This window comes from Puma concolor, chromosome E2 (assembly GCF_028749965.1).
Source record: "Puma concolor isolate L17-30 chromosome E2, mPumCon1.1.hap2, whole genome shotgun sequence".
NCBI lineage: Eukaryota > Metazoa > Chordata > Mammalia > Carnivora > Felidae > Puma > Puma concolor.
In genome coordinates, this window is record NC_141681.1 from 36,491,309 (window position 1) to 36,502,731 (window position 11,423).

General features: G+C 40.4%; 1 long non-coding RNA gene across 1 annotated transcript; it reads right to left on the reverse strand.

Moving 5' to 3' along the window:
* Positions 1 to 7,226: 7,226 nt before the first annotated feature.
* Positions 7,227 to 10,755, reverse strand: LOC147573489 (uncharacterized). Its single transcript, XR_015244533.1, has 2 exons — positions 10,257 to 10,755; positions 7,227 to 8,657 (listed from the first exon to the last, which is right to left on the reverse strand). It is a non-coding gene; the product is annotated as an uncharacterized LOC147573489 (long non-coding RNA).
* Positions 10,756 to 11,423: the final 668 nt, after the last annotated feature.

Consider the following 11,423-nt stretch of genomic DNA (forward strand, 5'->3'; position numbering starts at 1 on the left):
CAAGACAGCATGGTATTGGCAGAAAAACAGACACATAGACCAATGGAATAGAATAGAAACCCCAGAACTAGACCCACAAACGTATGGCCAACTCATCTTTGACAAAGCAGGAAAGAACATCCAATGGAAAAAAGACAGTCTCTTTAACAAATGGTGCTGGGAGAACTGGACAGCAACATGCAGAAGGTTGAAACTAGACCACTTTCTCACACCATTCACAAAAATAAACTCAAAATGGATAAAGGACCTGAATGTGAGACAGGAAACCATCAAAACCTTAGAGGAGAAAGCAGGAAAAGACCTCTCTGACCTCAGCCGTAGCAATCTCTTACTCGACACATCCCCAAAGGCAAGGGAATTAAAAGCAAAAGTGAATTACTGGGACCTCATGAAGATAAAAAGCTTCTGCACAGCAAAGGAAACAACCAACAAAACTAAAAGGCAACCAACGGAATGGGAAAAGATATTTGCAAATGACATATGGGACAAAGGGCTAGTATCCAAAATCTATAAAGAGCTCACCAAACTCCACACCCGAAAAGCAAATAACCCAGTGAAGAAATGGGCAGAAAACATGAATAGACACTTCTCTAAAGAAGACATCCGGATGGCCAACAGGCACATGAAAAGATGTTCAGCGTCGCTCCTTATCAGGGAAATACAAATCAAAACCACACTCAGGTATCACCTCACGCCAGTCAGAGTGGCCAAAATGAACAAATCAGGAGACTATAGATGCTGGCGAGGATGTGGAGAAACGGGAACCCTCTTGCACTGTTGGTGGGAATGCAAATTGGTGCAGCCGCTCTGGAAAACAGTGTGGAGGTTCCTCAGAAAATTAAAAATAGACCTACCCTATGACCCAGCAATAGCACTGCTAGGAATTTATCCAAGGGATACAGGAGTACTGATGCATAGGGGCACTTGTACCCCAATGTTCATAGCAGCACTCTCAACAATAGCCAAATTCTGGAAAGAGCCTAAATGTCCATCAACTGATGAATGGATAAAGAAATTGTGGTTTATATACACAATGGAATACTACGTGGCAATGAGAAAAAATGAAATATGGCCTTTTGTAGCAACGTGGATGGAACTGGAGAGTGTGATGCTAAGTGAAATAAGCCATACAGAGAAAGACAGATACCATATGGTTTCAGTCTTATGTGGATCCTGAGAAACTTAACAGGAACTCATGGGGGAGGGGAAGGAAAAAAAAAAAAAAGAGGTTAGAGTGGGAGAGAGCCAAAGCATAAGAGACTGTTGAGAACTGAGAACAAACTAAGGGTTGATGGGGGGTGGGAGGGAGGAGAGGGTGGGTGATGGGTATTGAGGAGGGCACCTTTTGGGATGAGCACTGGGTGTTGTATGGAAACCAATTTGACAATAAATTTCATATATAAAAAAAAAAATAAATAAAGAAAAACTCGGCCATACCAAAGCAAGTGAAGGAAGTTTTAACCAGGTTTTAAGTGCAGGTGTGTGTCATTTAATGCAGGAACTTATTTCATTAAAGTGGCTGCCCAGAGGGATTTGTCAATCCACTCAGTCACTAAAATAACCCCTCTTGTCATAAGCATCTGCTACTCCTACCTCTGGTGTGAATAGGTAATGGCTGGCAAGAAATCCTATTATGCAGGGCTCTCTGGGAGCCTCATAATAGAGAGGACAGGATGCTCACAAGGAATTTGCTCAACAGCAACAACTACCTTTACCTCCTCAATAAAGTGTAGTTCATTGCTTCATGTGAACACAATGAGTTCCATAGTACAATGTTGCCACTGGTGTTGTACAACACCACCCATGGAGGGGCCTCCAAGCACCTTGAAGGGAACAGCGACACACATTTGTCAGTTCTCAGACTCCAACTACAGCTCCAGATCAGCAACGCGTCTGGTACCAGAGCTAAGAAAGGGTCTGCACATCTAAAGATGAGGGAGAGGTGATGGGCTCCCTTCAGAGATATTCTCTGACTTCCAAACTTCTCCTCCCTTTTCCTGCTTCTACAAAGATCTGGACTTCACTTTTGAAGATGTTCATTCATTTCAAAGATGTTTAATGAGCACCTGCTATGTTCCAGGCAGTGTTCTGGGCATGAGAGATACCAGCAGTGAAGAAGAAAGATAAGGTCCCTGCAATCAGAGAGTTTTACATCCTAGTGGGAGTTGACAGGTAGCACACAAATAACAAGATAATGATAAATGTTATAAATAAATGAATAGAAGATCAGCAAATAGAGAATGGCTTGGAATGGAAGACAGTTTGGAGTTAGGTGATAAAAGAAGACTTCTCAAAGTAGACCTGAAAAAAATGGGAAGGAGGCAGCCATAGAAAATATCCAAGGGAAAAGCATTCCAAGCAGTAGGAATGGTGGATGTGAGGCTTTGAGTTGTGAATGAGTCCAGTGTCTTCAGGAAATCAGGTTAGTAACCTCACAGTAAGGAGACAGTGGGATGAGTTGGAACCAGGGAGGCTGGCAGAAGCCAGATCATGTAGACCCTTGTAGGCCATGGTGTAGAGTTGAAGTGTATTCCATATGCAATGGGAGGCCAATTGGGAGGTTTTAAGATGGGGAATGACACTTGTGCTGTTGAGTGAACATATTTCAGTGACTTAAATCACACAAACATCCTTGATGGGTGTTAGCATCTTGATTGGAATCTATTGATCATATTCCTTTTCCCATTCCCAATGCAGTCCAAGACGGGTGAAAGCACTGGATGTCTGAGGTTCTGAATGCAGGGAGAAGTCTTTCAAAAGGCAAAAACACATGTGCACCTGAGACCAAACAAAATTGCAAAGGACAGACCTTGAAAACAGATCCTCCAGCATGGTGAGAGAGAGAGAGACAGTAAGCCTTGGAATCAAACAGTACTGAATTCCAAATCTGATCCCTCAGCCCTCCTACCTACTAACCTTGGGCAAACTCCGTCCTTAAAAGTTGGTTACAAAAGCACACAATATAGGTATCACTAAAGTGTTAGAAACTGAGTGTGTTCCCTCAAAATTTATATGCTGAAAGCCCCACCCCCAATGAGATAGTATAAGAATGGGACCTTTGGGAGGTAATCAGAATTAGATGATGTCATGGGGTTGGAGCCCTCATAATGGGATCAGTGCCCTTAGAAGGGTCACCATAGAGCTTGCTTGCTTTCCCTCTCTGTTGTCCACCATGTGAGAATACAGTGAGAAGTTAGCAGCCTGCAATCCAGAAGAGTGCTCTCACAAGAACCTGATGGTGCTGGCACCTGGATCTGGGACTCTCAGCCTCCATAACTATAAGAAATACATTCTCATTGTTTATAAGCCACCCAGTCTATGGTATTCTGTTATAGCAGCTTAAAGTGGTGAACACTTGGAGGTGTACTGGAATTTATCTTGATTATCCTTGTGAATTCCTGAATTGGCTACTGCACTAGAGGAGTGCTCTATGATTTAATTCAATATAATAACAACTGAGTGTTTACAATATGCCCAGAACTGTGTTAGGTGAGGGGGTTTCAAAATGAATGAGGCAGCAATAACAGCCACATGCTTCCATACACACTATTTTTCTCAGAAAGTGATGAAATTTTGGAAGCAGGCTTTGGCAAAGAAATCTTAAGCTAAAAATGACAGAGTGGATATTCCAAGCATTTTTAAATGTCTGTGTCACTCTCCACCAGTATGAAAGAGTATTGCTTTTTGGGATATCTTCTTGTTCTGAATTAATTAGCAAGGTGAGTTGGAATCCACATTTAATTCTTAGGGCATTTGGCAAGATGGCAGGAGTTCTGCAGTGTAAATTGTTTACTACTGATGCTAATGCCTGCTCATTTGATTTAATGTGTGGTGTGCTATTCAATTGCTCCTGGGGAGGTGGGAAGGGGGAGGATTTCTCCTAATAGTCAATCTTGTCCATAATTGCAATGTCTGCCTGCCAAGTGAATTCACAAATATTAAAAAACAATTCTATGAAACAATGAATTGAGGAACCTGGAGAAAATTTGCCACAACATGAACAGGAATGTGGATGAAGAGGCAGAAGCTATATAGACTGCTAGAGAGAAAAGGCCCTGCTGGAGTTGAGGGTCAAAAGTGAGGACCGAGTCCCAGGAAGGATTAGAGACAAAGGAAGTTATGTTAATTATAAAGAAAAAAATTGAAGGGAAGGAAGGAGGAGAGAGACTGTCCTTCTAACAAGAACTCTCCCACAGCTTCTACCGGCCTTCCAGTGCCCCACCATAGCCATCCACATACTCAAAGCAAGGGAAATGCATTGTTGGGATGGAACATTCAGGGGCAAACACCACAATGATTGGATGTCTGACCAACTCCACATTTGCTACCTCAAGTAAACAATTGGCACCTAGGTCCATGAATTAAAAATCCCGAACATACTTTGGCCCCCACTCCCAACCACAGCCTTGTCCTCAGTGACTTCCACTGATCTAGAGTAAACGGACTCCCATCCTTCTAACTCAGCTAACTAGGACAAAAAACATGTCTGGCCATAGCCATCTTTCCTCCAAAAGTTGGAATTTTTCTTTAAAGTTTTTAAGTTATCCTTTAAAAGTTAGCTAATCATGCCATATGCATCAACATGGATGGAACTGGAAGGCATCATGCTAAGTGAAATAAGTCAGAGAAAGACAGATATATATTTTCACTCATATGTGGATCTTGAGACACTTAACAGCAAACCATGGGTGGGGGAAGGGAAGGGGAAAAAATAGACACCAACAGAGAGGGGAGGAAGGCAAACCATAAGAGACTCTTAAATACAGAGAACAAACTGAGGGTTGATGGAGTGGTGGGGGAGAGGGGAAAATGGGTGATGGGCATTGAGGCAGGCACTTGTTGGGATCAGCACTGGGTGTTGTATGTAAGTGATGAGTCGCGAGAATCTACCCCAAAACAAGGAGCACACTGTACACACTGTATGTTGGCCAATTTGACAATAAATTATATTAAATCAATCAGTAAATCAATAAAAAATTTAAAAGTAATAAAAATTTAAAAAATAAAAGTTAGCTAATAGAGGAGACCAAAATGTTAATGTTTTCTGTCTGCTCCTAGTTTACCACTAACTATTTTAATTTCAGACTTCTGTCTGACAAAACAAATATGACTTTAAATAAGTGACACCTTAACAATCATTACAAAAATATCAATCAGGACATGGGTGAGGAGGTGTGACTATTTGGCAGTGGTCTTGGGGCTACTAACAAAATTCCAAAAATGACAAAAGAATCTTCAAGAATCTGTGGAGGTGATCTTGGCATCTGTGTCCAAGGAAGTATCTTCCAATCTAGTGAAAATATTGGGATGGAATTCTAAGCCCAAGAACATTTGTCTTAGATCATTTCTCTGGAAAATTGACTCTGGAGATGGAGATTTACATGCTGAAAATGTATTTATTAGACAGTGTCTTAGGAATGAATACCTGTTAGGAGTGAAGGAAGGAGGAATGAGCAAGGAGAGAAGCTGAACTTTGTTGTGGATACCAAAAAAGGCCTCAGCTGGCTCCATGTGGAGCTCTGGTGCTGGGAGGGCCCTTTAGCATTGTTCAGTCTCGAGGTAAGTGGGCTGGACCTCATTAACTAGTCAGTGGATGAGGGATACCTTCAGGAAGGGGCATGAACTTGGAGGAGGGCTTTCTTTGGCTGGGGACAATTCTCAGAGAGTGACTCAACTTAGAGCCAATGGCTGCCACACTTTCAACAGCTGGGGGAATGGCTTAGTCCTAAAGTGCAGATCTGGGCTGCAAGCCAGGGCATTTGTTATATCACTGAGGGCCAGTAGCATGCCTGGTTAGTCTGGGCTAGGAGTCTGTCCTCACAGATTGCCTTCAAACATTTGAAATTTCCATCCTGCCTTCTTTCCTTGGATGAGATTCTTTTCCAGACAGTAGTCTGATTACTGATCCAAACTACATCTCTTACACACATTTCTATCCTCACTTTCTCAAGTTTCTCTTGTGGAGAGAAAGGTTTCATGATCTAGTGCATGTTGGCTCTCTCCTTATCCTCATTCCTCCATTCTAACAGCACTTGAAGGGTTTCTGAAGTTCTTGGCATTACACTCAGTCTGGGGCTTGCAAAGATAAAGAGGACACCAGCCGTCTCAATGAAGAGCCCACAGGGTGTTGAAGAAACAGTGAAAAAAAAGATTTCAGAACAATGTGGTAAGAGCAGTGATAAATGTCATGAACAAATTTTTTTTAGAAGGAATGACCAACTTCTGCTCAGAGAAAGCTTTCCTCTGAAACAGATGCGGAATCTTGGTTTTGAAAAGTGAGTTGAGGTCTTCCAGATGGAGAGATGGAGGTGGACATGTGAAGCAGGGCATGTACAGAGGTATGAGTAGGGTCTAGAGTCATTTAGGTTAGGGTTTGGGGCCTATAAAATTTAGCATGGCTTGGGCATAGGGTGTGGAGTGTCTGTTGTGTCAAGCTAATAAATTCAGATTTTATTCTGTAAGAAATATGAAACTAATGTAATGGAGGTTTTCAGGTAGAGAATGACAAAATTTGATTTTTTATTCTCAAGATATTTAGTGGAATTGTGAAGTAGGGATATGAATGAAGGGGAACTTGCAAAAGGAGATCAGAAAAGAGACGTCACATTTTTATTACTAAATACTCAAAATACAAAAAAAAAAAAATAGAGAATGTAATGAACATCTTATCCATACCAGATTCAACAAACCTCAACTTTTTAAGATATTTGTTTCAGGTCTTCTAAAAAGAAAAAAGAAGAAACTCAGAGACCCTGTTGGAGCCTCACTTATAGCTCTCCCCTCAATATGGCCCTCCTCTCTTACTCAGCAGCCTCCAGGTGAATGGCCTGTGATAGGAGACTTGGAACAATTCAGGGTGAAAATATAAGGGGTAGTTTAAGACAATGGCAACTATATAGAAGATGAGAGAACGGATTCAAAAAGTGTCTATATTATACACCTGAAACTAATATAACACTGTATGTTAGCTATACTGGGAAGAAAATAAAATAACATATAAAAAATAAAATAAAATAAAATAAAATAAAATAAAATAAAATAATAAAATAAAATAATAAAATAAAATAAAATAAAATAAAATAAAATAGAACAACAACAACAACAAAAAAACACAAAGAAGCCTCCTGAGGTGGAACTGACAAAATTTGAGGTGAATAGAATAAATGAAGGAGAAAAGGGTTGTCTGGGTCCTTTCAGGCTCCTATAACAGAATACCACAGACTACATGACTTATAAACAATAGAATTTATTTCTCACAGTCTGGAGGCTGGAAGCCCAAGATGGTTGTGCCACCAGATTTGGTGTTTGGTAACCGCCCACTTTCTGGTTCATAAACAAAGCGGTCTCACCTTGTCCTTGTCCTTGTCCTCACATGGTGGAAGGGACTAGGGATTTCTATGGGGTCTCTTTCATAAGGCCCTAATCCCATTCATGAGGGCTCTACACTATATTTAAACACTTCCAAAGGCCCCATCTCCTAATACTGTCAATCTGTGGGAGTTAGGGTTTTTAACATATGAATTTGTGGTGTGGGGGTGGTAAAGGACACAAATATCTAGACCATAGCAAGGAAGAAAGGATAATTTCTAAGGTTTGGCTTGGATTACAATATAGCCTGTGATACCATTAATGAAACATGAAAATGAATGTGGCAAACCAGATTTGGAGAAAACAATAAAGAGTTCAGCTTGGGGTAGTTCTAGAACTCAAAAAAGAAGTCAGGGCTAGAAAAATGTTTCTGGTGTCCACACAGAAGTGATGTTCTAAACTTTGGTCACCTGTACCTTCTGTCTCCTTGTTTCCATTTTTTTTCTTTATTGCAAACAGTATATAAATGTAGCCTCAGAGAGAATTGATTACCAGAACTGGAATTACAGAATTATAGGGAAAGGAACATTTGGCATCCGGGATTCGAACATACTTATGTGCAGGGATTCCTTTTGCAGCTCATTCTTGCCAGAATCAGCTATTACCATTTTGACAAACATTTACTAATCCGATAGGCAAAGAATGGTTCTCTTACTGTTGTTTAAATTTGCATGTCTTTGATTATACAGGAAGTTGCACATTTTTCCATATGTTTGTTTACTGCTTTGCATTTCTTATTTTGTGAATCATCTGTTCATGTCCTTTGCCCATTTATCTAGTTCAGTTTAAATGTTTTCATAATCAGTTTTAGGAGTTCTTTATATAACAAAGCTATTAACCCAATGTCATATGGTTTGCAAATATTTTTTCTCAGTGTGTTTGCCTTTTCATTTGACTTGTGGGTTTCATTTTTGCTTTACATACATATATATTTTCATACTTATTCTTTTGTTTAAGATCTTTATGCACTCAACTTCTGAGCATGGTATGTAAGACCCTTTAGGGTTTGGTCCTTCCGCTTCTTCCCTGGAAATTCATCCCACAAAAAAATGCATGTTGTAGATGTCCTCAACTGCCTCCCGCTGTGTAAATGCAAAAAGCTCTCTCATACTTCTAGTGCATAACACATATGCCCAGAACACATTTCCTGCCCCGTCAACCAAGATAACTTCTGGTCCTTCAGAATCCAGCTCCATCATCACCTTTAAGGCAGCGTCATGAAGTGGTTGGTGCATGAATTCTGGAGTGAGAGGTTCTTAGTGGGATTCCCAGCTCTACAATTTCTTTACCTGTTAAGTGAGAATAATAGTGGTTACTCAAAACATTAAACATGGAGTTACTGTATAACCCAGAAATTCCACTCCTAGGCATAAATCCAAGAGAATTAAAAATATGCCTTCAAACAAAAACTTGTATACGAATGTTCATAGAAGCATTATTTACAATAGCCAAAATATGGAAACAACTCAGATGTCCATCAATTGATGAATGGGTAAACCAAAATGTGGTATATCAACAAGATGGAATATTATTCAGGCACAGAAAGGGCTAAAATTACAGACATGCTACAACATGGGTGACCCTGGAAAACTTTATGTTAAGTGAAAGAAGTCAGACATTGAGAGCCACATATTGTATGATTGCACTTATATGAAATGTCCAGAATAGGCAAATTCATAGAGAAAGAAAGCAGAGATTATTGGTTTTTAGGAGGAATGGAGAGTGACAGGATTTCTTTTGGGGTGGTAAGAACATTTCAAATTAGATAGGGTGATGGTTGCACAACATTGTGAATGTACTAGAAGCTACTATATACCTTATGTAAAAATGCTTAAAATAGTGAATTTCATGTTATATAAAATTTACCTGCATGAAAAGAGAGTGCCTATTCCATAGTGAGATCATGTGACTGAAGGAAATTGAGTGTGTATGGAGCACATGGTATGGTTGGTCTGCTGTGCCAAGCTAACAGGGCACTTGGCATAGGAAATGGCACAGAGTGAGTGCCATCTCACTAAAAAGGGGACACACCTCTTGAAGCACTATTTACTCTCCTATAACCCAGCACCTATATGCATAGTAGCCTTTGCTCTATTTGTCTGGGGACTCTTTATGAGAAGGACTGGGTTGTGGTCAGCTATATGTCCCTGGTGCCCAACATGGGGTCTGGAGTATACATTTATTATTAGATAAGCTTAGAGAGTAACTGGGAATGAATCTGGATCTAAACCCCAGGAATATAGTTGTCTGGTGACTATGAGTCTGAAGGGCCATCTGGAATCCCAGAATTGAGACAGATCAAAGATATCACTTTGTAATTCCAACTTTTATTACAGAAAGAAACCAAGACCTGAAAGGTTGTATAATATACTCACTCAGGTCACATGGGAGATGGAAAGGGAGGACTCCTTTCTGAGCACCACCCCCTCACACACACATACACTCAGCCCCTATAGGACTATGATTACTATAGTGGATTGAATTGTGTCTCTGAAAAATTCATATGTTGAAGCCCTAATCCCTAATGGGACTATATTTGGAGAGAAAGCCTTTAAAGAGGTCATTAAAGTTAAATGGGATCATAGGTGATGCCCTAATTCAATATAATTTGTGTCTTTATAAGAAAAGGAAGAGATACAAGAATGTGTGTTCACAGAGAAAAGGCCAAGTAAGGACACAGTGAGAAGGTGCCATTTGCAAGCCAAGGAGAGAGGCCTCAGGAGACATCCACCTGCTAACACTCAGGTCTTGGACCTACAGCATCCAGGATTGTGAGAAATAAATGTTTGTTGGATAAGTCACCCAGTCTGTGGCATTTGTTATGGCAGCACAAGCAGATGAATATGGTCACCAAGAGGCTGTTGGATGCCTGCTCAGAAGTGTCTTACCCCAAGAAGAAGCCCCAAATGATGAATCAAGGTGAAGGCAAATGCAAAGGGAGTGGAGTCTCCAGATGTTCCTATTCTCTTCCTTTCCTCTCACCTCCTGTCTTAGCCCACATCTGTGGTCTCTCTGACTGCAGGAACATTTCTCTGGCATTGCTTAATGAAAGGAGAGCTGGCTCTGTGAAGAGCCAGGAAGGAGTAAGGTGGGACATATCTGAAGGCCAAAACCAACGTCCTGGCTTGTAATTCAGAGCAGCTTCCTCCTCCCACCCCTAGGGTGACCTTCTCCCTGTGAGTGCTTAATTAATCCCATGAATGGTTTAAGATACAGGCACTAAATTAAACAGATCATTTTCTATTGCAAATTCTCCTACTGTCTTAGTTACTTTTTATGCCTGAAATTAGTTTATTTTTAGTTAACACATTTAAAAAAAAAACAGAATTAAATGCAAATCCTTAACAGAGCTTGTCCGACTCCTGTAATGCTTAACTACATAAAATTTTCAATGTATTATTTATACCAGATACGCTGCAGCTGAATTTTACATGTAAATGTTCAGAATTCCAAGTTCCTTAACTGGAAAAAAAAAAGAAGAAGAAGAAGATTTTCACTGCCACTTGCTTTCTCTCATCTTTTATTAAAGAGTCTGTTAACACTTTAAAATGTGGCCCTTATACACACCAGAGACCCCAAACCAAGTTAACATCTTGCTTTAATTCACAAAAGAATGAAAATTCAACATCTGAAAAATGTTCAACCTGTATGTAAATGCTCTAAGTGGAGAAAAATAAGCAAGTAATATCCTGGGTCCTGAATAAGTACTCTCCTTACATTTAGGAAGACAAGAAAAGCTTGGCTTCTTCTAATAGCATCTATAATCTGTGAATTTGTACACTTAAAGTCAATTATTTAAGTCCTAAGTATGTGGTGAGACTCAATGAGAAATCAAACAGATAGACTGAGGCTCAAAATCTTCAGGCCAATTATAATCGTGGAAGCAGTGATGCCAATGAGAAGATAACCTGCCTCATAAAGAAGAACCAGGATGCGGGGAACGGCACCCACCATGCTGCAAGGAGAGGCAGAGCCAAGTTTCAGCAGTCAGTGAGCAGGGCTGGGTTGTGGGGGAGGAAGTCAAGAAATACCTCCCATCCCTATCCCCCACACCG